The sequence below is a fragment of the Lissotriton vulgaris genome, chromosome 5 (genome assembly GCF_964263255.1).
Source record: "Lissotriton vulgaris chromosome 5, aLisVul1.2, whole genome shotgun sequence".
In the NCBI taxonomy this organism is placed as follows: Eukaryota; Metazoa; Chordata; class Amphibia; order Caudata; family Salamandridae; genus Lissotriton; species Lissotriton vulgaris.
Genome location: NC_141693.1, coordinates 375712906 through 375739074, shown reverse-complemented (window position 1 = coordinate 375739074; position 26169 = coordinate 375712906). Strand labels below are relative to the sequence as shown.

Sequence of the window (26169 nt, the reverse complement as noted above, 5' to 3'; positions counted from 1 at the left end):
TTCTTCTCTTTATTTTTTCTGTCACCCAGCAGGGCTGTGCTCTGGGCACTCTTAAGGGCTATCTTTCTGCTATTTATAAGTATAAATAAATACAAATTTCAGCCTGCTTGCGTCTGCCTGGTCAGCCATCCCTCTTTAAATCCCCTGTTGTTAACAGATTCTTGAAAGGGTTGCAACACATTTCCCCACTTCACCATGCCTCAGTGGAACCTTATTTATTTATTTATGTTTAGTGTTTTATAGAGTGCGAACGTGACCCGTTAGGGTATCAGAACACTTTACAAGGCGAAACAAGATGATTACAAACATTCGGAACAGACAAATTATGTGAGAGTTTTGCTGAGATAAACAGGATATTGCAATGAGAGGGAATAGGCGAAACATTGGTACAACTTAAGGGAGAAAAACAAACCTTAGACAGAGCAGAGGTAGACTGCACATCACCAGTCTCTGCCACATAGAGTGACAATGAAGTACGAATGAAGCAGAAGGAAATAGCAACAACCGTGATACAAGACAATGCGTAGGCTACATTGAGAAAATCCAGATTGACATACAATGATAGAGGTCAAGGAGAGGGCATATCGCTAGGCAGCTGGGCTGTATAATCACTCAGAGTGTTTTGGAAGGAGTTTACCCATAAGGAAAGTCTTTGCTTCCTTTTTGAATCTAGCCAAGGAGGGCATTCTTCTGACCTTGGGTGGCAGCGAGTTCCAGATTCTGATACTAAACTTAATCTTGTGCTCACTTTACTTATGAGCGCTCCATTTGAGCCTTTACATATTTTTCCTATCAGGCGTCTTACAATCAAGACTGCCTTCCTTGTGGCAATAACATGAGCCCCGAGGGTCTGGGAGCCTCAGGCCTTATCATCAAAGCCTCCATATTTGAGCATCTATCCAGACAAGCTGGTAGTGAGTACTAAGCTCTCTTTTGTACCGAAAGTTCTCACCCTATTTCAAGTAGGCTAATCCATCACCTTGCCTAGTTTTACGCTCCACCACATTCCTCCAAGGAAGAGTAGCGACTTCACCGTCTGGACCTAAAAAGAGTGCTGACATTCTAAATTAACCGCGCGAAAGAGTTCTGTGTAGACAACCAACTCTTTGTGGGATATGTCCGAGTGAAGAAGAGAAAGGCTGTGCAGAAATGTACCATCTCCCATTGGATCGTGCTCTGCATAAGGATCTGCTGCTCATTGTCAAAAAAGCAACCCTCCCTTGGTTTGCGCGCTCTTTCCACCAGAGAAAAAGATGCGACCACTGTGTTAGCATGCAAAATTCCGGGTGCTTGACATCTGCAGGCAGCAATTTGGGCCTTGTTGCACACGTTCACCAAACACTACTGCCTGGACAGTCGGGTCTGTCTGGACTGGCACTTTGCCCATTAGATCCGGCAGGACTTTTTAATCTAAATCTGTCTCACAGACCCACCTCCAGGGAGGTATTGCTTGGGTATCTGTTCAAAGGTAAGCCTTCTGTGGCTAGAAATCTCTATCAGATTAACAAGTTACTTATCTTCTGTAACACCTTCTCTAGAGACTCTATTTAGCCGCAGATTCTTTACCGACCCAATCATCCATCCCTCTCTGTGAGCCGATTCTAAAGTCAGGGCTGCTCCCCTTTCAGTGCCCTGATTTTCCACTCCAGTCATCAGTGTTCTTTGTGGCTGGCATAGAAAATAGTGAAAATAAACTGAAGTCTGACGGCTGGGGTGATGCCTATTTAAGCACCGCACACATCACTACCGGCGCAGACGAAGCAACGCAGAGCCGATCAACGCCACCTACTGGCGCACAGGGCTACTGTTCAAGAAAAATGTACGGATCCAGTCTGACGCTTGGGAATAATTGAAAGGTAAGGAATCTGCGGGAATATTGAGTTTCTACCAGATAAGGTGTTACCGAAGGTAAGTAACTTGTTATTTATTTACATGCAAAGCATAGTTAAAGCACTGGAGCACAGAAGGTGCCCTGCACTGTCCATTTTAGGAACTTTAAGATTAAAGATACTAGTAGCAGACAAATGAAGAATCTACAATGAAAGGGCCTGAGCCACCAGGGAAGTCTCCTTAAATCAACAGGGGACAGCTGTATTACCCTAACTTTGGGCAAACCCAATTAATGGTCACTTGGAAACTTCTACCACAGATAATTCTAGCAATTGTAGTGTTTGTTACAATTATTATTATTATTATTATTATTAATCAGCATTTCTAAAGCGCGTAGATACCCGTAGGCATCCCAGCAACACAACAGTGTGTCTCCTGGAATCATTTTTCCACAACTAAAAGATGTGCCGGAAGTTTGATATTTCCACATTTTTATTGTAATTAGGAGCATTGAGAATTTAAGACTAGAGAGTGTTTTTATTTCAATAAACAAAGACAGTGTTTATCAAGATGATTATTGCCTTTTAAACTTCCTCCGTTTAACAATGAAACTATGATTAAATTATAATCGTATGAATAAAACTGCCGTGAGGCCTATCCTGAAATATTTAATATGTTTATTATGTCTGTGATGCTCTTTTTCTGCATTGAACCTTTCTAGTGTTCTCACATATTGACCAATTAGGGGCTACAGGTACATCAGGAACATGATTTGCTTCAGACTTGGTGAAGTAGGATTACAAAGACTCCAATACGGGAATGCCTTTATCAGGGTCGATAACTTGTTCACTATACCACATTTTAGAGAGCATACAATGACTCCCCATTGAGGAACTAAATGTTTAGTGGTTTCCAGTCCTGTTTTCTTATCACAAACTTACAACCAGCGCTTAGTATAATTCTAAATATTGTAATTTGTAAAAAAACAATATGTTTGAAAATTGATCACCTAAACGCCTACTATTTGGTTTTAAGACTAAGCTATGATTAAAAAAACATGTCTTGTGGTTTCAGAGTTTCAATCTTTCCTCATTACTCAATAGTTGGGGTGTTCGTGGTTAAGATTGCTAGGTTCAGGGACTGTTGTCGCTAAAGAAATGCTGCTGTGTTAAGGGGGCCTATTCAGATTTGTAATACAGTGTTTTCTACCAGCATATTTTAGCACACTGTTAAAGCCAGGCTTAGATGTCAAGTGTCCTACTTACATAACTAAAATCTTCAGACTGGAAAACATCTAATACAGCAGGGTGGGCATTTGTGTCAACGCTCCTCTGTTATTTTCCCATCATGATGGTCGTCTGACTAAGTATTTTTTCAGGTATCTCTCACAGTTGATGGAGGCCTTTTCTAAGCATTTCCGGCCTTTGTAGATAGGAAGGCGACAGTAGCAAGATGCTGTTTTTATTTTCTCTGCATGTTATTGTGCCGAGAATGAATATACCGTGGGTGCTTTAGAGGGATAGCAACTCAGATATAGCATAATGCTTTAACCCTCGTGGATACAATTGATTGCCAGATCTATTTCTACAATGGAGACTACCAAACTCCTCCGAGTACCCCATGATGGAATGAAACTCCAAAATAACTCAATGACTAAACATCCTCACCATTTACATGTTTCATGGAACCACACCATACTCCTCACTATTCTGCCAGCTTCAGTGCTGCCCCGAGTTGCATCACAGAGCGTACTTTTTGGAAGATGTTCTGTTTACCAATGGTCTAAATTGTGTCCTGCTTCCATAAAATAGGTGCTAGTGGTGAATATCTGCAACCACCAGCTCAAGTTGAGCATTGGATCAAAGTTACACCATTGAGGTTCTGTTTTCTAGCAATAGGAGCTTACAGACATTCCGGAGCTCAATCTATTTCCCTGCAGAATGCTTTGCTTATGCACAATGTCAATGGTTGTTAAATGCGTTTGCTTTAGTTCAGATGCTGCACCTGGTTTTGGTCTAGCAAGGTTGTACTCTGTGTTAACATATAAGCCTTTTGAACCCTCACCTACCATTGATATTAATCTTGTGACAAGGACATAAGTGTAATCTCTGCAACATGAGCACGTTCAAGCTCTTTTATGCTAAGAGCCTTGTATGATTTTTCACTGAAGCTACACTTTTCTCTTTATACATTGTCTTCCTGTGTTGGCAACATTTTCCTCATCACCAAGGAGATTTTACTGCACGCATTTAAACCTGATATGTAAACTGATGCTGAAAGTTTCCCACATATTTTGTTTGTTATTATTGCCTTATGTTGTGCCTGGACTGGATCACAGACTCTATACCTTTGGGCAGTCTGCCTTCACATACCGCCCTTTGTCCTCCAAAAGAGACCTAAACGGCCTTGATTGGCTGTTAGGGAGTCTGCTGTATTTCTGAGGTCTATCAGGTTTCTTGTCTCCCGGTGCATTAAGTAATGCTGCTGCAGTAGGCTTCTTAAACTGTTTAACGAAGGGTGTCCTTGCAAGTCAAATGCAAAATAGATAGGTTGTTCTCTACACCTGTTCTGCCAGCATTAGTCTATGGTCATTATCTCCCAAGCTGAGCCACTGTCTGCTCAGACATGCTTGGCAAGACTGTTGTTAATATGGTTGCTTCCATGCTCAGTTTTGTTTGTGGTTTTAGTATTTTTATTGTGAATCTGGAGTAAGCTGGGGCCAGGTAACCAGAAAGTACACGATATTCCTTTCTGTTACTCTCATTTTGTAGTGGCAACCCATGGCCCACTTTCACAAGCATAATTCCACTGTGCAGACAGAAAGAATATGGCTAGACACTAAAAGTTGCATAAGAAAGGAAGAGCCTGTAATGTGCATGTACTATGCTCCCAAACCTCACACACTTTCTGTGCAAGATTGCTCCCCTCCGTGTTAGAAATCCCAGGAGCAGAGACGTAAGCAGGACTATAAGTAGAATTGGTAGTACTGTGAGTAACCTAAATGTTTGCAAACTGGAGCCAGTTTCCACAACCACGTCAATCGAGCACCTAGCCCAACCCCTACTTTGACACCGTCTCACATCCTATGCTGCTTCAGAGACTGAAATCTTGCGGCATCAGAAATACAGCCCTTAAATGGCTGGCGTCATTTCTAGACGAACGCAGCTTCCAAGTGGCCCAGAAAACACACCTATCAAATAGCTACCCCTTGCCACAAGGAGTCCCTCAAGGATCTGTCCTGAGCCCCACACTTTTCAACCTGTATGTGGGACCACTGGTGGAATGTGTGGAGAAGCATGAAGTGGCGATAGCATCCTATGCGGATGACACGCAACTCATTGTTAAACTATCTCAAACCAAAAGTCAGCAGCTGCCAGCTTCGGTAACTGTCTTAAGGAAGTAGCTGACTGGATGTCAAACCACTGCCTCCCATTAAACAGGGTTAAAACGGAGGTATTAGTTGTAGGAAAGACACCCACCATCTGGTCCTCTGTGTGGTGGCCGGAAGCACTAGGACAAGTCCCAAATCCCAAACAGGAGGTAAAAAATTTAGGCATATGGCTGGACCATAAATTATCCTTCGATAACCAAATACAGAAAGTAACCGGGAAATGCTATGGCATCATAAAAACCCTCAAGAAAGTCATAGACCTACTTCCAGCTCAAACTAGAAAAACCATAGTCCATGCTGTTGTCACATCACAACTGGACTACGGAAATGTTCTATACCTTGGGGCCTCTAAAACAGGCTTAGCCAAGCTACAACGCGTACAGAATGCGGCTGCACGTCTGGTGCTCAGCCTCCCAAGGAAAACGAACACCAGGAAGGCCTTGGAAACACTCAATTGGCGGCCGGTAGAGAAAAGAGCCAAATTCAAGGCAATTTGCTACTGCCACCGCATATTAGCGCAAAAAAGCCCTAAATACCTGCAACCTTTACTGACAAAATATGCCCCTGGACGCACCCTAAGATCTACTGACCAGGCACTAGTAAAAAAACAACAGAATTTTCAAAGCACGCTCCGGAGCACGCTCCTTCAGGTTCCTGGCGGCAAAAACCTGGAATTCCCTGCCAAGAACCTTAAGAACGGAACCTAACGAAAAAATGTTCCGCAAACAGCTAAAGACCTGGCTATTCTCCAGCGTATAGGATAAACATGAGTACCCACCTCCTTAAAACCTCTTCTCTATCCATGCGCTCTACAAATAAATAAATATAAATATAAATATAATGGAACACCCAGTTTTAGACCCACTGAGTCTTTTGTTTCTCTTGCTTGTAGCTTACCGAATAATGTTCTATTTAACCTCTGGTTAGTTATATTCTGGATCATGAGTCCTATCTTCAGTTTGGTTAAATTCTCTTAGTTTTTCCTTGGCGTAGTCTGTAAGTAAGGCATTCCAGCCTCGCTAGTGTCCTGTTCCTGGCTGTTAGTGTGTGACTCAGTTTATTTTTGTCAGCATTTACTGGATACCTAATACTAAACTCACTGCCTCCCCTCCAGGTGCTTTAATATAAGGTGACACGTGTCTTGTCTGTAAGGGTATACTCCGCACCAGCTTGGTTACGAATAGGATGTTTGACAACAAGAAGTACTACAAGCAATAATATTCATATTCAGCTGTTGATGTTTTTGAAAATAAAGAGGCTGTGACAACCCAGGAGAACAAACAAAAAGAACGATATTTGGAGCAGGCACATAGGAAGTATTAATGTTGTGTCAAGTCCAGTTTCAGCCGCAAGAGATTACAGGAATCAGACTTGAGCAAAGCAGATATGCAGACCTAGCGACACTAAAGGCATGGTTGAAGGCAGACAACACCAAACTCACATCAAGAACCAACTGCTGAAGGCATTGAAATGTCAGGTTGCTGTGTGCACTGAGCAACTGGATAAACAAGATGTCCCTGGATGGAAAGCCCTCCACAACAATATCATTAGTAAATGCCATATCTGCGCAAAAGTGAATGCTGCCGTTTAACCTGTGCTGCCAAATATATCTCCAATCTTCCTGAAAATAGGATTTAGAGACGCAAGTTTTAACCTGAAGTAAAAAAAAGGTAATCTCATATCATAATCCTTCAAGCAAATCCATTGGTATCAATTTTAAAAACGTGTAGCCTCATTCTCTGTTTGTAATGATGCACGTTTCAGTGTTTGTTTAATGAAAGTGAAGATTCCATTGGATAAATGTATCATTGAAAGGCTGTGATCGAGCATCAGGAGTTCATGAAGCCTGGAGATTGGAGTAATGGCCACTCTCAAACTGAACTGAAAAGGCATAGTTGATGACTTTGACTATCCCGCCCCTTCCCTTGATGCACACCCTTTCACTGGCTTTGGATGGTCCAGGGGTATTCGCTGTGACTTACCATGTGGGTGCCCTGTTGACATCTCCAGTGAACCCCTACCTTGTAGCTTGGTGTATGTGAGCACCGAGGGAAAGGCAATCCAAGGGATTTCCCATTACACGAAGGCTAGGGAAGTGTCATAGATTCACTGCTGCTCATACACCGCAACCTGTGGAATTTGACAGATTCCCCATGACTCTTGGCTCGTGGTCTATTGCTTTTATTGAGTCGCAGCGACAACCAAGCACTGTCAAAGATTAGGGGTTTCCCCAAAACCCCCCATTCCTTTGGTCTGCTACAGAAATGTATACTTCTGTTAAATGTTGACGAGCTATGAAGGCTGAGCTCAAGGGTGTAAGTGTAGGATGAGTGGCGGTACTGTACAACACAGTTTCCAGTTTACAATAAAGATGTAAATGCCCAGCCAGACCTGCAAGCACACTACATTTTCATAATATTAAACACAATACAAAATAAAGCAGTAATACAACATAGTGGAAAAGGCATGGCCAGTGGTTGTCACAATCACTGTCTGTGATCGCTAACCTATTGCGGCCAGTGCCACAGTCCTGAAAGTAATGTCACTGCAGCTACTACAACGTTGGAGTGATTAATCGGTGTTCTCAAACATTCACCAATCATGATCCCTAACAGATTAGAACCACAATACTGTAACCTGAGATTTTCTATCAAAGTTGTGAACTGTGACTGGTCATGACTGTAGTGTTTTGAAATACCAGGAAAAAAATAAAGTGAACACAAGGACAGTACAGTCTACCTGCAGTTATTCTGTCTAGGAAGATAAGGCCATGTCTAGTTCTGGGTTTAGTAATGCTGGTCACCTAGGTACCCTGAAATCCATGTCAGCGGCTTCTCATTCTCGGATGCAGCGGAATGAGAAGGAGCAGGGCGACTAATCATGATGAGGAAGTGCAAACCAAAGTAAGCAGTGTGGCCATGTCCATAGATATTCAGGGTTTGTTATAGACTATAAAGGTCTCTCTCATTTCTGTTAGGTTGCAAGCCAGCTAGTTAGCTGGACTGCTGTCAAAGCAGCAGGGTCAGTTGGAAAACAATATAAAAGGTGGTGTAGAGAGGATTAATTCGCACAAGGCAGTCACCACATAGCTCACCTGCACTTCTGTCAGTAGTTTCTTGTGCAGACCTTCCCTAGGTAGAGACAGAGAAGCCTTGATGATGCTTTTGCTGAAAGTCTGGTGATATCTGAAAGAGACTGTAGGTATAGATTCCTTACCTTAGAATTACCCCCAGGCGTCAGACTGAATCCGGAGAAACTTTTCGAAGCAGTATCCTTGCGCATAGGTAGGTTGCGTCAGTAGACTCAGCGTCCATCGTCTGCATCGTGGTCACCGGGACGACGTTGAGGTGTCTACTTGGACACCGCCCCTTTGCGCTGACGTCAGTTCTTCCTTTTCCGTGGCAGCCAGTGCAGCTCCGGAGAGAGTGTTCCCTGCGTCACTTTTTGACTAACTCTTTTTCGACTTTTGTCAACATCTTTTTTGAGTCTCACGACTCCTGGTGCATCAGGGATGTCCAACTGTCAACCCGGTTTCAAGCCCTGTGACTCCTGTCACAAGTTGATGTCGATGACCGAGCCACAGCTCGTGTGCTTTTGGTGCCTGGAGCGCGACCACGACCTGAAGTCGTGCTCCGACTGCCAGGGCCTGAACCCGAAGTCTTTGCGGGAGCAGTCTCGAAAGCTTCTGGAGGCCCGGCAGACCGCCCTGCTCGGGGTCCCGGTCGAGAGGAAGGTTGCGGGACCGTCGCGGAGCCATCACCATTCATCATTGAAGTCTTCGCACTCCTCTGGTAAGTCGAAGCACAAGAAGAAGGCAAGAAGCACTGTCGCTCTTCGCCTTGTCCCCATCAGTAGGCCGATGCAACGTGGGACCCAAAGCGTCGTCGCCATCCGGCTCCTTCGAAGCCCGCTTCTGAGACTGCTCCGCGCTTCCCTCCATTTCCTGGAGCCTCAGCATCCTCTAAAGGTGCGTTCCCTACTGCTCCCCCAGATAGGGAATCCAAGAAGCTAGACCATCTTGGGAAGAAAACATTTTCTTCCGCCAGCTTAGGGCTGTGGTCGGTGAACACTGCATGTCTCTTGGGCCGTTATACACACTCTGTGTGGGACACGGTTGCACAAGTGCTGCCACAATGCCCGAAGGAGGCCCGGGCGTGCTCCCCCGTACTTTCTCACAGGGTAGAGACGCAGCAAAGTTTACCATCCGAATTGGGCTGGATACCGGCGACTCACTGGGTAGAACTATTTCAACGTCAGTAGCCCTGAGGTCCTACGCCTAGCTGAGGTCCACTGGCTTCTCTGGGGATGTCCAATCGAACCTTTTAAACATGCCCTTTGATGGCCGTCACCTGTTTGGCGACATGGCGGACAATGCGCTTGAGCGTTACAAAGTCTACCGCTATAGCCAGATCCTTGGGCCTTGCTGCCACCACTCACCCCATGCAGTCTGCCTTTCACCCCTTTCGTGGCTACGGAAGTGGTGCCCCACCACGTTCCACCCAGGGCCACAGGCCTGCGCAAGATACCCAGCTTCTGCGCGGCCTGGGACGTGGGACCCAGCGTCGTGGGAATGGGGGCCAGTGCGTGGGTCAGTCCACCAATGCCCCCCCTGCAGCAGCCTCCAAACCTTCCTAGTCCGACCTGACAGGGTCACCACTTGCCAGTGCGCAGTAGGATCTGCCATCACATCCCCCACTGGTGCAACATCACGTCAGACAGGTGGGTTTTGCATCTAGTCCGAAGGGGCCACTCCCTCCCCTTCAAGATTACCCCCCTCCATGCCACCAACACTCCATCGCATGTCGGAGGATCATCTGGCTTTTCTCTGCCAGGAAGTTACGGCTCTCTTGGCCAAGGGAGCCATCTTTCCTGTGTCAGAAGTAGGTCATGGTTGCTACTCCCTGGTACCCAAGAAGGACAAAGGCCTGCGTTCTATCTTAAACCTCAGGGACATCAACCACTTCCTCCAAAAGGAGAAGTTCAAAATGAGGCCTCTGGTCTTCGGCGGAGTCCGGGCTCCACCTCAAACTTCTGGAGCTCTGGGCGATTTGTCTAGCACTGATGGCGTTCCTTCCTTCTGTCAAGGAAAGAGTAGTGTAGGTGTTCATGGACCACACCACCGCCATGTGGTACTGTAACAAACAGGGCGGGTGGGGTCGTGGACCATATGTCAAGAGGCTCTTCACCTTTGGACATGGCTGGAACATCAGGGCTTATCTCTGGAGGTTCAGCACCTGGCAGCTTCCCTGAACACCAGGGTGGACGAACTCAGCCGCCGGTGCATGATGCATCACGAATGGCGTCTTCACTCAGAGGTGGTGCAAAGTTTCTTTCAGCAGTGGGACGAGCCTTGGTTAGATCTATTTGCCACCGAAGAGAACGTGCAATGTCAGCAGTTCTGCGTGTTTGGCCTCCTATATGCTTTTCCGCCTGTACCACTTCTACTCAGAGTGCTGAAGAAGATCAAGCGCGACCGGGCCCAAGTCATTCTTGTTGCTTCGGACTGGGCTCGAAGAGTGTGGTACCCCGAGCTCTTGAGAATGGCCATCGATCCTCCGATCAAACTGCCTCATCAGGAGGATCTTCTGTCGCAGCAGCAGGGGACGGTCCTCCACCTAAACCTGTCCAGCCTCCACCTCCTTGGGTGGAGATTAAGCGGCAACAGTTGACAGCTTTCGACCTTCCTCCCGAAGTCTGTAATGTCATCTTGGCAGCCAATCTTCCCTCCACTAAAATGGTATACGCCTGTAGATGGAGCAAATTTGTGACATGGTGCACAGTAAAGGCTGTGTATCCACTTTCTGCCCTTCTTTCAGAGGTGCTCCTCTTCATTCTTTCTTTAGTCCTGCAGGACTCTGCTCTGGGCACTGTTAAAGGCTATCTTTTGGCCATATCAGCCTTTCTTCGCCTTCCTTATCAACCCTCTCTTTTCAAGTCCTCAACAGTTAACAGATTTCTACAGGGCATTACTCATCTCTTTCTTCCTTCTCCTTTTGTAATGTCCCAGTGGTACTTGAACCTTGTTCTCACTTATCTTACACGTGCTCCCTTTCCCCCTCTACATAATTGTCTTCCTCGTCTCCTTACTTTGAAGACTGCTTTCTTGTTTGCCTTCACCTCTGCTCAAGGGGTGAGTGAGCTTCAGGCCTTCTCTTCCAAACCTCCTTTTCTTGCTGTCCATCCGGACAAAGTAGTCCTCTGTATCAGGCCCTCTTTTCTGCCCAAAGTGTTTACCTCTATCCACATAGGTCAGACCATCACATTGCCCACCTTCTTCCCGCCTCAGCACCCTTCCAAAGAGGAGGAGAGATTCCACAGTCTGGACCCAAAATGTGCACTGTCTTTCTCCCTTGACCGCACAAAAGACTTCCCGGTGGACCATCATCTCTTCGTGGGTTTTGTGGGCACCAAGAAAGGCCAGGCAGTGCACAAACGTACCATCTCTCGATGGGTTGTCCCATACATTAATATCTGCTACTCCTTATCTAAAAAGGAACCTCTGATAGGACTGTGCGCCCACTCCACCAAAGCGACAGCAGCCACTACTGTTTTGGGGCATGAAGTCCCCTTACATGACATCTGCCAGGCAGCCATGTGGGCGTCCTTGCACATGTTTAGCAGGCATTACTCCCTGGACAGCAAAGCCCTGAGAGACCGCTTTTTCTGCAGTTCGGTACAGCTGCTCACATTTTAGTCCATTTCTGTCCTTTATTTTCCATGCACAATAATATAACTTTTTAATTTAAAATGTATTTGTAATGTTGACGTTTTCCTTTAAATCACTGCATAGATATGCAGGATTTATTTGTATTTATTTGTTGATGGATTAATGCAGTGGCGGCTGCCGCACAACCAAAAGGTGGGGGGTGGAGACAAGACGGGGAATTGAGGATAAAAATATTTTATATTTTTTTTAACGTATCTTTATGGCCCCCATACCGCTTCACTCACGGCAGTCTCTGGGAAGGCACAGGCTCCCCACCCAATCCAGACACTGCTCTCATGCTATGAGAACAGCACCAGGATTGGCCTGAGTGGTCTGGTCTGCTGCTCAGACACTGCCTGGGAGCCTGTGGCTTTTCTCCATCCCAGCTGTGAACACATTGGAGAAATAGAAGTGAGCATGTCTGTTTGGCCGGCCTAAGATGGCCGACCAAAATTACAAACGCACTACCAAGTTCCCAAAACTCCTGCCTGTCATGGCCCCACCCCACACGCACCATCAGCCATGGTCCGTCACAGAAAAGCAAAATATTCTTTGAATATCATTTTATTTTTTGTGACTGACTGACCAGTGGGGTGACGCTCCTTCGCCATTATAGAGGAGCCGCCCCTGACAACTGTTATCGAAAAGTACAGCAATCTTTAATTTCCTTTTAATGGATTAATGTACTGCCACATAAACTGAAGCAAAAAGAAGGGGGCTAATCAATTGTGATTGATTCAAAAGAAAAAGCAGAGCTACACAGTTAACCCCTCTTAGATTTTACGAGGATAGATATATTCGAGAACAATGAAGTTTCCATTTCCATGTAGCATGTACATAATAAGCCCATATTTAATACCGCCTTTTTCCCCTAAACCTGACAAAATCGCACAGTGTGAAAGAAAATCACCAGTTAGTACAGTAAAGTGGAAATAACCCGCTCTCCCTTTGAAGCAGCACCTATTGTCCTGTCAGCCGAAGACAGCACCATGCGCACAGACTCCCGGCTCCTGTTACCGTACAAAACACGTACTGAAAGAGATTGAATGGCGCGGTGGAGACTCTCCTTTGTCAGTCAGATTTCAGCAGCTTTTTTTCCAGACAGGGACTGAAGAGAAAGCTGTTGAAAGTTACACTCCTGCAGAGGCCAAGGGCGTCCCAGGTCTGTGTCGGCGTGCCTCCGTACGAAAATGCGGGTCTGCGGAGCGGTGACCTGCGGGGGAAAGCGGGGTTGGTGAGTGTGACTGAAGCCTTGTTCGATTTAGATAGTATTTGTTATATTCTTACCTAATACACGAAAATATTAAGCATTGATAAAGCCAATCGGTCTTGCCTTGTATGATTTAGATATCTGCTAAATGTTTACCTTATGAACGAAAATAACAAGCACTGACAAAGCCAATCGGTCTTGCCTTGTATGATTTAGATAATATTTGCTACATTTTTACCTCAGAAACGAAAATAACAAGCACTGACCTAGCCAATCGGCCCTGCCTTGTAGAATTTATTAATATTGGTTCTATTCTTACCTAATAAACTAAAATAACAAGCATTGACAAAGCCAATAGGTCTGTCTTTCGTTTGTATGATTAAAGCACTGGCATGCACAAAGGCTTCCATCATGGTCATGGTTGTTCGTATTGGAATTTTGATGGTGGTGTTAATGGAGTTTAATGATGGTGCTAGTAAAGGTGGTGTGGTTGTAATGGCTCGCACTCAAGTCATGTCAAAAACATTTTGAAAAGTCTACTGCAGTGACAAAATAGATACTACTTTTGTAAAATGCATTTAAAGGATAAGGCATTTAGTGTGTGATTGAGTGCATTTTTCAGATGTAAAATAGTCCATCATGCATTTCTATGACAGCACACCAAAGGGAGTGGAATAATGCACCGAATGGCCAACAGCATTAGGGGGCAGAGCTGTGCCCCTCTTATGTGGAGTCAAACCCCACTGTGTGATATTGGTATGTTTCTTCTTTAATTGTGATAGTCATAAAAGTAATGAATAGCGATGGCAGTGAGGGAACACCAGGCTGCATGATGCATATATTCCTATGATGCCAGTGTGCAAAGTTTCCTAATACAGTTACAAATGATGTGGACTCGGTAACAGTCTTATTTTTAGTCAAATCAAACCTGAAATGTAAAATGCTTACAATTATTTTTTACTATTTCCCTAATGCAGAGATGTTTTAGATTAATATCAATATAAAACGGAAGTGGCATTTAAGGGCATCACCAGATTTAACTTGCCAGATTTAATCTCTTTTTGTTTGGAGGTTTTAACACTAAACAAGAAGGAAATTCATTGTTTCTGCTTTAATGTTACTGAATGCTTTATGTAATTTCTTAAAGGGTATCTGCAAAATGTTAATGTGACTTCTTTATATGTGGTTTAACTTTTTACATTATTTTTTGAAGCCATGTCGAGTAATCTTCATTTAATAAGAGCCATATACCTTTATATATATATATACACACACACACACGCTTGCGTGTGTGTATAGAGAGTGTGCACGAGAAAGAGAGATACTTTTAAAATACTTATTCAAAGGAACATGTGTAAAGGAACATGTGCACAAGTTATGGGCTGAGACCGTGTTCCTTGGTTTTGTGCTTTCACGTGATGTAGTGCTCCCATAGACAGTTATCGTTGTCCACCTTTTTCTGCCGTTAATAGAAACCAGCAAAACGGATGATATCGAAAACCTTCCCGTTCGGATTTACTTTTACTTGTCATACTCTGTTTTGTGCTGATAGCAATGCGTTCTTGGATTTAAGGAATATATCTTTGAATCTGACAGTGCTTTTATTCAAGCTGCCTTAAGATGGGGATAATATTATATTGTACGCTGGGCATAGCTGCCAATTTATTTTTTCAAACTCGACATTTCGAAGCAGCTCACTCGTCTTTGTTAATCTTTGAGGGTTAAAACATCCGACTGATAAAAGAGGAGACCGCGGAAAATCCTGGTGGCATTGAGGGATTGTGGGTTGGTTTTAGGGCTAAAGAGCCCCCGGGATCTTCATCTTTTCGCTCCAAAAGCTGCCTCGAGGAAGCATCATGCAAACATTACTTTATAGGCATATATTTGATTTAGACGAGTGTAACAATAATACCAGACCGAAATGTTTTCTGAATATTTCAACAGTTTCTCTCCAGATCTGCATTTAGAACCTGGTGCCTATGTGCAGTAGGCTTCGAAAATCAAGCTGTAAATTGCAATGTGTGGGGCCATTTTTAAAATGTGTTCCCTGTGCAGAAACCCTTACAAGCCATGGAAAAGATTAGCTTGATTACTCATACTAAAATAGATTCGGTATTTCAGCATTTTAAATGCTGCATTTATCATCTAGTGCAAAGTGCAATCGGCGTTACAATAATGTATCAGTTGCCTTTACAATAATGTATCAATTGCCATTCTGTAAGTTATTACGTACCGTATTTTTACTTTATCTCAAGCCAACTGCAGCTCATTTGTTTCTGTTTATTCAAAAGAGAATGTTCAGGGTATTTGTCCTTGACAGTGGGTGACCCCCATCCCACTAGTGAAGAGAATTTTCCGCGGTAGGTCAGGACAAATTTAAAATTTCATAGTTCCATCACAGAAAAAATTTCCCGACTCAGCTGATCATATCCCCTTCACTGCTGATGACGAGCTCAGCTCGTCATCAGCCACGGTAGTCGTGTGCGGATGACAAGCTGAGCTAGTCATGTAACGCGGCTTTTCGTAAATTGCCGCACACAGCGGGAAAAGCTGCCGCAGCGATGCGGATATGCAGCAGACTGCAGAGACCGGTTGCTCGAAGGCATTGATGCCTAGAGATCGATTGCTAGGGTATCTGATTACGTGGACGAACTCTGTCCTCATACAAATCTAACACCCTGTGGAAGCCCCAAGCTGGATGGCCATGTAAAGGGGCGAAACACGTGTTGGCTGCCATTTATGACCAGTCTCCTAAATAGGAGTACTGCCAATTGTATATAAAACACCGCATATGATCAGCTGAGTCTGGAAATGTTTTCTGTGATTGAACTATGAAATGTTAAATTTGTCCTCACCTACCTCTGATCCTTTCTCTTCACTAGTGGGATGGGGGTCACCAACTGTCAAGGACAATACCTTAAGAACTTTAAACTCAATAATACGGCCAGTAAGGGATTGGGACCACTTTATTCCCCCTTCTCACCTTGAAAAGAGAATGTTCATCTATTTATTTTACCATGATGTCTTTTGGAACAGTAAGCTGCGACCCCTGTGTGCTAGCCGAGACAGAGCTTTTTGTTTGCAAAGGTAAATACTACAGGCAGAAAAGTGTGTATCAATTTTCAAATGGGCATACCTGCGTCTCCACAGGTGGGTTCTTTTGAGTCAAAACCCTGCGAGAAATAAAGACACAAGTGTGCAGTTCCCCCCCAAAAATGTGTACTCTTAAGTTAAAAACGTGACACATTTTTTGCAGTTAACTTAGAACGTGAATGCATTTTATTTGCGGCAGTGCTAGTTACAACATTTATAGTCTGCTATGGTGAATCAAAAGCTTGTTCCTAGGTGTAGTACAATGTGACGGGAATCGAAATAAGGACTTTTGTGCAAGTCACTGCATTCCTACCCGGAAAGGGCTTATCCTGAACAACAGCAGATTGATTCTCTGGATTTTTGCAAGCACAGCGAATCTGTGGGTGGGCTAGGATTTCCACAGTGGGTTATATTTTTGATTTGTATGTTAAGTGTTTCTTTGTACAGCAGTTACTGACGTTGTGGACTTGTCTTGTTTACACTCCATGATACTTCTAAGAAATAATAAAATACATTAAAAAGTCTATGTTTCCCTCACGTTCTTTCTGTCTTTTTTAATCTATTTTTTCTCATCTTTAGTTTTGGTCGTCTCACCCCCCTCTGTATCTGAATAATTAATGTAGTAACAATGCTCTTGATTTTGAATTTATCCATGAACGTCTAATTCAAAAGTGGGTACTGCATTAAAAATCATACCGCACGCCAGGTCTGAAGTTATTTCTGCTCTAGTGGTTATTCGGAGTGCAGAAAAATTAGATACAGAAATCCCTCTTTGCTTGGACATATGTAAAAGGGCTACTCTTCAATGTCACTGTTTTATTTATGCAAATCTGAGTTCAAGATGTATTATTTTACGAACGGAAGACCCAGGATTTTGCAGCTAGAGATGGCACATCTGGCAGCACAAAAATACTACCTTTTCGGTGCTAAACCAAAAAATGTATGTCTTTTTGCAGCAGGCCAAATATGTGCAGCTTTGTCCTTGATATGTTAGTGTAGAGACTCTGCCAATACACCGTTTGTGACCCAGCAGGGTGTCCAGCAGCACTGCAACTCGAGGATGTCTGATACCAAAGATTGCAGATTATAATAAAAAAATACTCTCATTCTGGCATTGGACAACCTCTACTTCAAAGGTGCAAAGGACAGCGGTTGATGAAGGCTGGGGGTGGTAGTTTACTTGGTAGGCAAGGGTAAGGGGCACAGGTGACTCGAGAGGAGGCAAGAGGGGCCAGATGAGTGTCCTAGGGGAGATGGGGTGTTTTGGCCACATGAGTGAGGGGGGAGGCACTGGAGAAGGTGGGTGTGTAGAGGAGTGAAGAGGCTGCAGGATGGTGGTTGTACGAGACAAAGAGCTTTGGGTAGAGAAGAGGCCTGTGGAGAAAGGGAGAAAAGCAGGGAGCCGGGCAGAACCTGCTTGCACAGAAAGAGGGCACTGTGCATTTGTAAGGTGTTAACAGGAAGGCGACTGAGGTACTTTTCCACCTATTAGTAATCTCTGAGTTTCCTCCCAAGGGCTAATCGTTGACTGACTGACCGTTACTACCATTGGATAGTTAAAGAAGTTGTAGAGTGATATCTAACTATAAGCGTCCTAGTAGCCAGAGTACTGGGCTGTATCACATTCGGAATCTCCAGGGGCTCCCTGCAGCCGCCATCTTGAGAAAGAGCCTGGCAGTCAAGATTTGTACTGCAAGTTACCAATAACTGAATGAATATGGAGACTGGTCTTGGAACAGTTTGTGAATCTGGGATAATACCTTGGAGAAAGACTATTAGGAGATGTACAAGACAATACAGGCTACTGAATTGTAATGACCTACTTCTCTGTATGTTTTGGTGCTTTTGTCAGTCACCAGGCCATTACTTACCACATCCTTCCTCAGGATCCAGAAAGACACCACATTTCACAATACTTACCCAAGAAAGGAATAAACACTGACAACATATAAGACCATTGCCGAGGAGCTCGCAAATCACAACACCTCCCCATCTGAGAGGGTACACAGCGCATGCTCCTCCTAGCAATGTATTGGATAGAATAATTAGAATTTAGACATCCCTGATGGGAGCCTATCTCCCTCCCGTATCAACAATTACCCATTAGAGGGGAATCGCCCATCCCTCTGTAAGTACTTGGTAAAAAAGGGTCCCAACCTTCCCTCACAAGGAATACAAACAAATGATATGCTCTAGGGTTTCTTTATTACATGATAATAGGATGACAAAAGAAAGAAATAACTAAACATCACAGTAAACATTAGTGGCAATCATCAACACATACATATACATAGAATCTGAAAATAAAAGCATAGTTAGATACAATAAGTACACCTGGAACGCCTCACCATAATCTTAGGCGTCTTGTCATCTGAAGAAGAGCCCATCTATCTTTCCCTCTGGTTGGGTCAGGGCTCTCTGTTGCACAAACACGACTGCACGTCTGCACCGTGATGTATTTTCAGACCGCCAAAACACCAGACCAGCATCTCACCATCTCAGATTCTCCCGGACCCCCTTTCTCTAATATAGAATGCAGCTCTCCATCGAAGTTTTTAGCTAACTCCGCCTACAGTTCTCACTGGATTCCTGTACCACCTCGTACAAACAGCGCAACAAGCAGCTGGCCAAGCGTTTTGCTATGTCTTCGGCATCGAGAGAGCACATTCTTCCGATAAAGAACCGGTCCGCTCTGGTTCACTTGTGGTGAACAACACATGGAATCTAAAATATAACCTCTCACCTAAAGAAGCTCAGAAGATGGCTGCAGTTTAGAATATGGAGTTGCTCAAGCATAGGCCTCTACTACTTGGAAAACAGAATTGTATTAGACCACGTCAAAGCCAATAGGCTAAAGTCATAATTCACCTAACTCAAATAACACTATGCACTTAATCCCTCAGTATCCACTATGGAGCACATGTGTGCACCATCACCAACAACACTGTACCTCGACATCCCATACCTTCTATTCTTTGGCAAGATTATTCTACTGAAAAACAGCAAGAGTATAGAACAGAAGAGTAATAGGCATATGCAAGACCATCCTACATTAAGGCTAAGGTAACATAGCACACTGAAGTCAGTACACAATGGTGGTGATCGAGGGTCATCACAGAGCATCAGACCATTAAAGTGGCTGATTCACTACATGAATAAAGAGAATGATGTTAGAATTGCTTAAGTTGCAGAAGGTGAGGGGGGCATTTCCAAGATGGCACCGTGGCGCTGCATTACTACGGAGCTCCGCCGCATGCCTGCTGTGAAATCGTAAGTACGGTATCTCCTGGGTGGCGATAAAGCTTCTACACAGCAGGGTAAGTCCTTCACATCAGCTAGGAGCTGTCTGTTGTAATTAAAGGCCACTCCATCTAACATGTCCTTCCGGGCAGCGGCACCTGCAGCGGATACACCGGGGGCAGAGTGGCCTGTAATGGGTGCATTCTTCTAGATCTTATTTGGGGCCTTGCAACATGACATCTCCACCCTCTAGCAAGACAGGGCAGCGGATGTTAATCAAGAGAGGGAACTGGATATAGTGAGACAGAGAGTGGACATCCTGGAGCGGAACAGCAACTCGCGTGAAGAAGAGCTCAATAAACGTAGATGGGAACTGTTGGAATTATGAGATAGAAACGAAGAGCTCCAATATCAGTTGGAAGACCTCAAAAATCGGTCAAGATGCTCTAAAATTTTCATCAAAGGAGTCCCGTTATATGAAGACTCTGGAAAGCTGAAGGTCTGCATTCTGTGCTTGTTTCGCCAGAATTGGCGGATAAAGACATTGACATGGAGCATACCGACAAAGCGGACCGCCCGCTAAGTCCCCAGGTACACCAAAAGACATCCTAACCTGCCTACACTCCTAAAACCAGAAGGAAATCATTATGGCAGCCGTCCGCAATCAACACACCAGTCTTTGAAGGTACAGAGGTGAGGCTCTTACAGGATTTGTCTCCTATTACGCTACAACAGCGGGCACTCCGCCAGGCCACAGTGTTACTGTGGGAAAAAGGGGTTTGATACAGGAGGGGGCATCTCTTTTGTCTCGTTTTTGTCTGGAATAATGAGGCTTATGTGGTCTACACTGTGGAAGACGCATGCCCCGCCCTGAGCTTCAAGACTTCCCAATAGGATGGCACTTACCAATCCACGCCATGCAGCCCACCTCTCTCCTCGAAATAGTGATGGCCACCACAGTCCGTGAAAAAGAACTTTGTAAAACCCATTGACTTAGAATGCCACATGGAATTAACGGTACTGCTGCGTCAACTGCAACAGCAAGATAGCACGTTTGACCCCAGCAACGATTAATAGTAGCCTCAACCATGTACCTGGCCCCAAAAAGGAATTTTTATCGACTCAGCCCCACCAATCCTGGGTGAACCGATGCAGTCCAACTGTCATCTGCACATCATGAGGCGGGGCACCAACCTCAGTCCCAATTGTTTGTGGAGATGCATGATCGCCAATGACATGGACCCCTATCACTTGGCTCACTGTGTTCCCAGGGGAGGGAACATCTAAGTTGTGGTGAATTGTTATGTTTTGTTTCCTCATACCTCTCTCTTGACAACTCTTGCTCAGCCATCTTCACCGCAGGCGATGTGATCCAAAGGGCCGTCAGGATGGCTTGACCTGGCTGCTGATTTATGCCCATGTAGTCGGCGGAACAGGCCTCACTTGACAAGGTGCACAGCAACATGATTATTGTACTGAGCCTAAATGTTCCTGTTCATAATGTGGTGATATCCTAGTCCTTTAATATAGTGCGCGCTACCAGACTGAGCTGCTCTCTATCCCCCCATTCTTTTTCCCATTTACATGGAGCCACTGGCAGAGTGCATAAGTGGTAACCTTCAGATGGAAAACAGCTACTACAACGAAGCCGTTTCCACGAACGCACAAACCACGCATGCTTTACAACGCATGCGTGGTTACCACTATAACCTTTACCACGCATTCCCTTTACTACGAAATATGTAGTAAAGGAATGTGAGTTAAAGGTCGAAAAAAAGGGGGGCCTGGGGGGGTCTCCCCCCCCCAAAAAAAACAAATGAGAGGATTAAGAAAAAGAAAACTTACCTAAAACACGCTCTTCTGTGCCTCTGCCCTTCATGGAAAGAGACTCCCTAACAGACGTGATTACGTACGTGCGTCTACGTACTGCATCAAAAATAGAGAAAGGACCACTTAAAGAGTTAGAAGAAGGAGAATACCATCGAAAGAAAATTTTATTATATTTTTTAATTATAATAATTTATTAGGTTAGGCTTAATTAAAAAAAAAATATATATAGATTTGATCGACATAAATAATCATGCAGTCGGTTTAACATGAAAATGCCAATATCATGCATAGTTAAAGAACGAAAAACGTTGTTAAGCTATGCGTGGTAAAGGCATTTTCTTGGTAAACCATATGCGTGGTAATGGCATTCCGTTGTAACGCATGCGTGGAAAAGGCATGCGTTGCAACGGAATGCGTTGTAACATCATATAACCCCTTCAGATCACAGGTATCACTATGAGGGGCAGAAACATAAATTAGCTATGTATGCAGATGGTGTTATGATGGCAGTCTTGCAACCTTTCACATCCCTCCCCCCATTGATGCTAGAACTGGAGGCTTTTAAGAAGGCCTTGGGTTTTAAGGTTAATCATCAGAAATCACGGGTGGTTGGTCTCACTGTCCCCTAAGCAGACCGACTCCGGCTAGGACGACCCTTCCCCTTCAAATGGGTGACTCAGGGAGTCACATATTTAGGTTTATAGAAGCCAACCTGGAACACACGGCAGAATGCACTTATGCTATGCTCCTCTCCACAGCCAGGGTAGAGTAACAGTCACAGAAGGAGGGAGTTCCCTCTCGTGGTTGGGGAGACTGGCAGCAGTAAAGGTGACTCTAGTGCCTAAAATATTGCGTATGTGATGCAGACACTGCCACTCCAGCCTCCCCCACATATCATTGAGAAGCTGCAACATTTAATTTACAACTACATATGGGGTGGTAGGATGGCATGCATGGCCAGGAAGCAAGCACACTGGTCTATGGTGGAGGAGGGGTTGGGAGTCCCACACCTGGTGTTAATACAAAGCAGCAGAACTTAGATGTATAATAGAGTGGTGTAGGTCCAACACTGAGAAGCACTGGTGCTTCACAGACCAAATAATAGCTGGAATTCATATATGGAAGATACCCTGGCTTCCCAAATCCTTCAGGGTCGTTGTAATGAAGAGATCAATAGTAGATATTGGTTCCAGTTTATTACGATTATAAAGTAATACAGGTGAGCGCCAGGGAGCAGCCACCAAGCAGTCTAACTCCTCTGCAACCGCCCCACTCTTCTAAAGATGCACTATCAACATTCCACATGCATCATAGAATTCCTACCACGAGGCACCTGTCTTAAAGATAAATTACAAAGATACAAACAAAGGAAAAGATTAAAAAAAAAAAAAAACAACAAAAAGAGAAAGCAATTGATAACAAGCATTTGAAATGCAATAGGTTTCGCATTTACGCAAGTTTAAGCTACTGGTATTGTAAATGACAATGCCTTTTATTTATGTTTGAAAAACCAAAACATAAATAAAAGGCATTGTCATTTACAATGCCAATAGCTCAAAGTCACGTAAATGCGAGACCTATTGCATTGCGAATGCTTGTTCTTCTCTGTATTGTGCTGCACACCACTGAGTGGCCTCGAGCACACAAAGGAACACGCACAGATGAAGCCTAGACATTGGCATTCAGGCATGATAGAGTGATGGCTTCAGACCCGGTGTATTTTCAAAGTACATAGCTTACTGGTTGAGCCCAAATCGAAGCCGCATGGATTATGACGATAAGGCCCATTCAGGCTCTGAATTGGGGAAATGAATGAGGGGGGAGTGCTTTGAGACCCTATTTTTAGCTTCCACAAAGACTAAAAACTCAGGCCCTCTTCCTCTTTCCCTTGACCCTCCCACACTCATCGGCAGGGCACCCCCTTCGGGACACCGCGCTTCATGGCTAGGCAGCATTTGCATTTTTCCAACACTATGTAAACAAACCTTGACTTTTGTTTTATAAGCAGGTGTCCGTGGACGCCGCGCCTCGTGTTTCATTTTGAGGGATCTTTTCCGTGTTTACTTATGGACAGGGCAGGAGTTCGCGGCCACAGAAATGCTGCAAATTGACTTTTAGCTACAGGAATGCTTACGAGTTTGTTGATTTACCGCGGTTGGGCAGTGATTGCCTCTGTTGTGCACTCCCATAAATGCACCTCCATCTAAAAGGTTTTAATGACAGTAACATCTGACCCTGCGACCCTCTGGCCCTACAATCACGGGTCTCCTCGAGCACGCTGTCCGGTCGTACTTTATTGACGTTCCGTGGCGGATTATTTCAATCCTATTCGAGACAATTGATTATCAATTTAAACTGGACTAACTGCCAGAATCCTTCTACTGCTTCGCTATATTCGTTGCAAGTGTATCCCATGCACAATCGATTTATTTCTGTGCCCGACCCCAACGCAATTGATTGAAAGTGCCGGTGCCGTCAAGAATTCTCAACTGACGTGCTTTTGATTTAAAAAAAAAAAGGGTCATCAATTGTATATACCATTATGTTGTCCTGATGATGGTCTTAAGAATAACCGAAATAAGGCCGAAACGTCGACTTGTTTAGTCCAACCCTGCATAGTTTGTCTCATGTCATCTTTTGATTTTCTTCTGACTTTGAGTTAAAATCAATCAACTACTGTGACCCAGCAGTCTGGACTTAAAATTTGGATATGTCTAAGGACAAGCAACCAATGCCTTGAATATCCTCATTACATCTATGTATGCACCCTATTCTTTATGATTGTTCATTTTTTTGTACAGAAATTTATATATTTTGCCTTGAAGTCCAATAATAACTTTCAGACAAAACAAAAACCCTGGTTTCACGTTTTATTGATTATTCATGTGTAAATTTGATGTTAGTGTGGTAACATTTTGTGTTCCTTTTCTTAGCAACTTGCTTCTTTTGAATTAAATTGAACAGCCACTGATCAAACTCAGGCTTAAGTACTGTGATTAATCCTAAACAAGTCCTAACGGTGCTGTAAAAATCTTAGAATAAACAAAACCCCTTGCTGGCCATTTTCTATTATAAACTTTGCCCGAGCCCGCAAGGGTATATTGGGTTGCTCACCTTTCTGTATATTGTCCGGTGTAACCGGCACTGTATTCACCTGCCCTGGCGGTCGATGAAACTTAATTAGTGCATTAAGTAACCCTAATACCTTTGTGCTTAATAAAATGGATTCTCCCTCCCATCCCCTTAATTGTGTTATGTCCCCTCTCCCCAGGAAGGTCACAACCAAGGAGGAAAGATGGCGCCTTCCTCTGGACCTCTGTTTATGGCGATGTTATCTCTGATTAGTGCATAACAAAGTAAATCTGCCCCTCAGAGCGCTAAAAGGACACACCTGGCGTGCTATTACACAATCCACGCGGTGCGACAGGACCCCGAAACTTCTGTCCCCAGCAATCGTCTATCAAACGGGGAAATAGTGTGCACGTGGCGTTTTATGCGCACGCGCCCTTCTGCACTTAGTGCAGTTTTAAAAACACATTTTTCTGCACATCAAAGAAGCTCCTGTGCATTCTTTCGCCATCCAACAGGCTGTGATTGTGGACACAGCCATACACAGCCATACACCAATGAAACACAGTTACTGGTAACACCCTGTCTGGAGAGGGTGCGGCTTAACGGTTAGAGGGCCGATGTTAAAGCTGGGGGGCCATGTTCGAGTCTGCCAGAAGGCTCAAACATGGGGTAATTATCTGCAGATTACTTAACCTCCCTGCATCTAAAAAATGTATATGTGCACTTTGGATGCAAGCAGTGCTCATGTAAAGCGCCCTGATGACTTCAGATCGGTGCCCGCTATTTATTCTGTGAGCGGGTGTCTTCCCATGGATGGACTTGGTTGTCACGAGCCTACATTTGGAATTTTAATTTATACCGCTAAAGAAGCTGTGACATGGCATACATTATGAGGAGCATAAGACAGAATGGTCCGAAAGGAATGCCAGAAGGTATCTGGTGGGGGGACGGTATAGCTCCTAAAAACCTCATGTTTTGACTGCAGTTAGAGAGAAAGCGCTATATTGTGACCGGTTTAGACACCCCCTCTCTCAGAACAAGCATCCAAGTGCTGCTAACCATTTTGTTGTTAAAGAACTCAATTTTGCTTGTTTTAGAAACGTCGGAAACATGGCGAAGGTTCGAGCTGACTAACTGGGTTCGAACCCGAGACCAAATGTTAAAACTCTGGCTCTTGCAGAGAACGTAATAGGCGTAAAGGCTTAATTTATGGGACTTTCTTCCCACTATTGAAAAAACAATGCGTTATTCTGCATTAAAGTAGTAAAGTCGTCACCGTGGCCAACACACAATAAAACAAATAATAAACAAGTCAGGTCCCGGGCCGTGCTGTGATTGGCTGACGTCACGGGGGTGTCCCGGGCCGGAAGCCAATCACAGCGCGGCCCGGGAAATGACGTCACGGGGGTGTCCCGGGCCTGCAGCCAATCACAGCGCGGCCCGGGACACACGGCAAAAGGGGCGGGGCTTAAAAAAAGACCCAGAAACGCCCCCGAATCGCGTTTTCACCAGAAAGCGTGATTGACAGCCTCTGTCTCCCAATGGCTAGCCTCCATTTATGGAGCTAGCCAATGGGAAACAGAGACGGTCCGAACATCCATACTGTTGACAAAAGTTTTCGATCTGGGCGGGGCACTGCGTGCCCTCGCCAGGTCGAAACCTAAAAAGGAAAGAATAACATATGTGTGAACATGTGATAATCAATTCATGACATAGTCCTTGAACCAAAAAGGTAATGTGGAAGTTCTTTTACCATTATCTAGCTGAACTGAACTAGGATCACTAGAATCACCAGTG

At 44.5% G+C, this 26169-nt stretch overlaps 1 protein-coding gene across 5 annotated transcripts in view; it reads left to right on the top strand.

Annotated features, from left to right (window-relative positions):
• KCNAB2 (potassium voltage-gated channel subfamily A regulatory beta subunit 2) overlaps window positions 1–26169 on the top strand; it is a 1185210-nt gene that overhangs the window by 365995 nt on the left and 793046 nt on the right. Inside the window, exon 1 of one of the 5 annotated variants that reach the window (XM_086921731.1) lies at window positions 13029–13161. The exons of 3 other annotated variants lie outside the window; for them this stretch is intronic. The gene's annotated coding sequence lies outside the window, so the exon portion shown is untranslated. Of the gene's footprint in view, window positions 1–13028; window positions 13162–26169 lie in introns of those variants that run through there. One more of the 5 variants, XM_086921728.1, reaches the window with a different exon arrangement.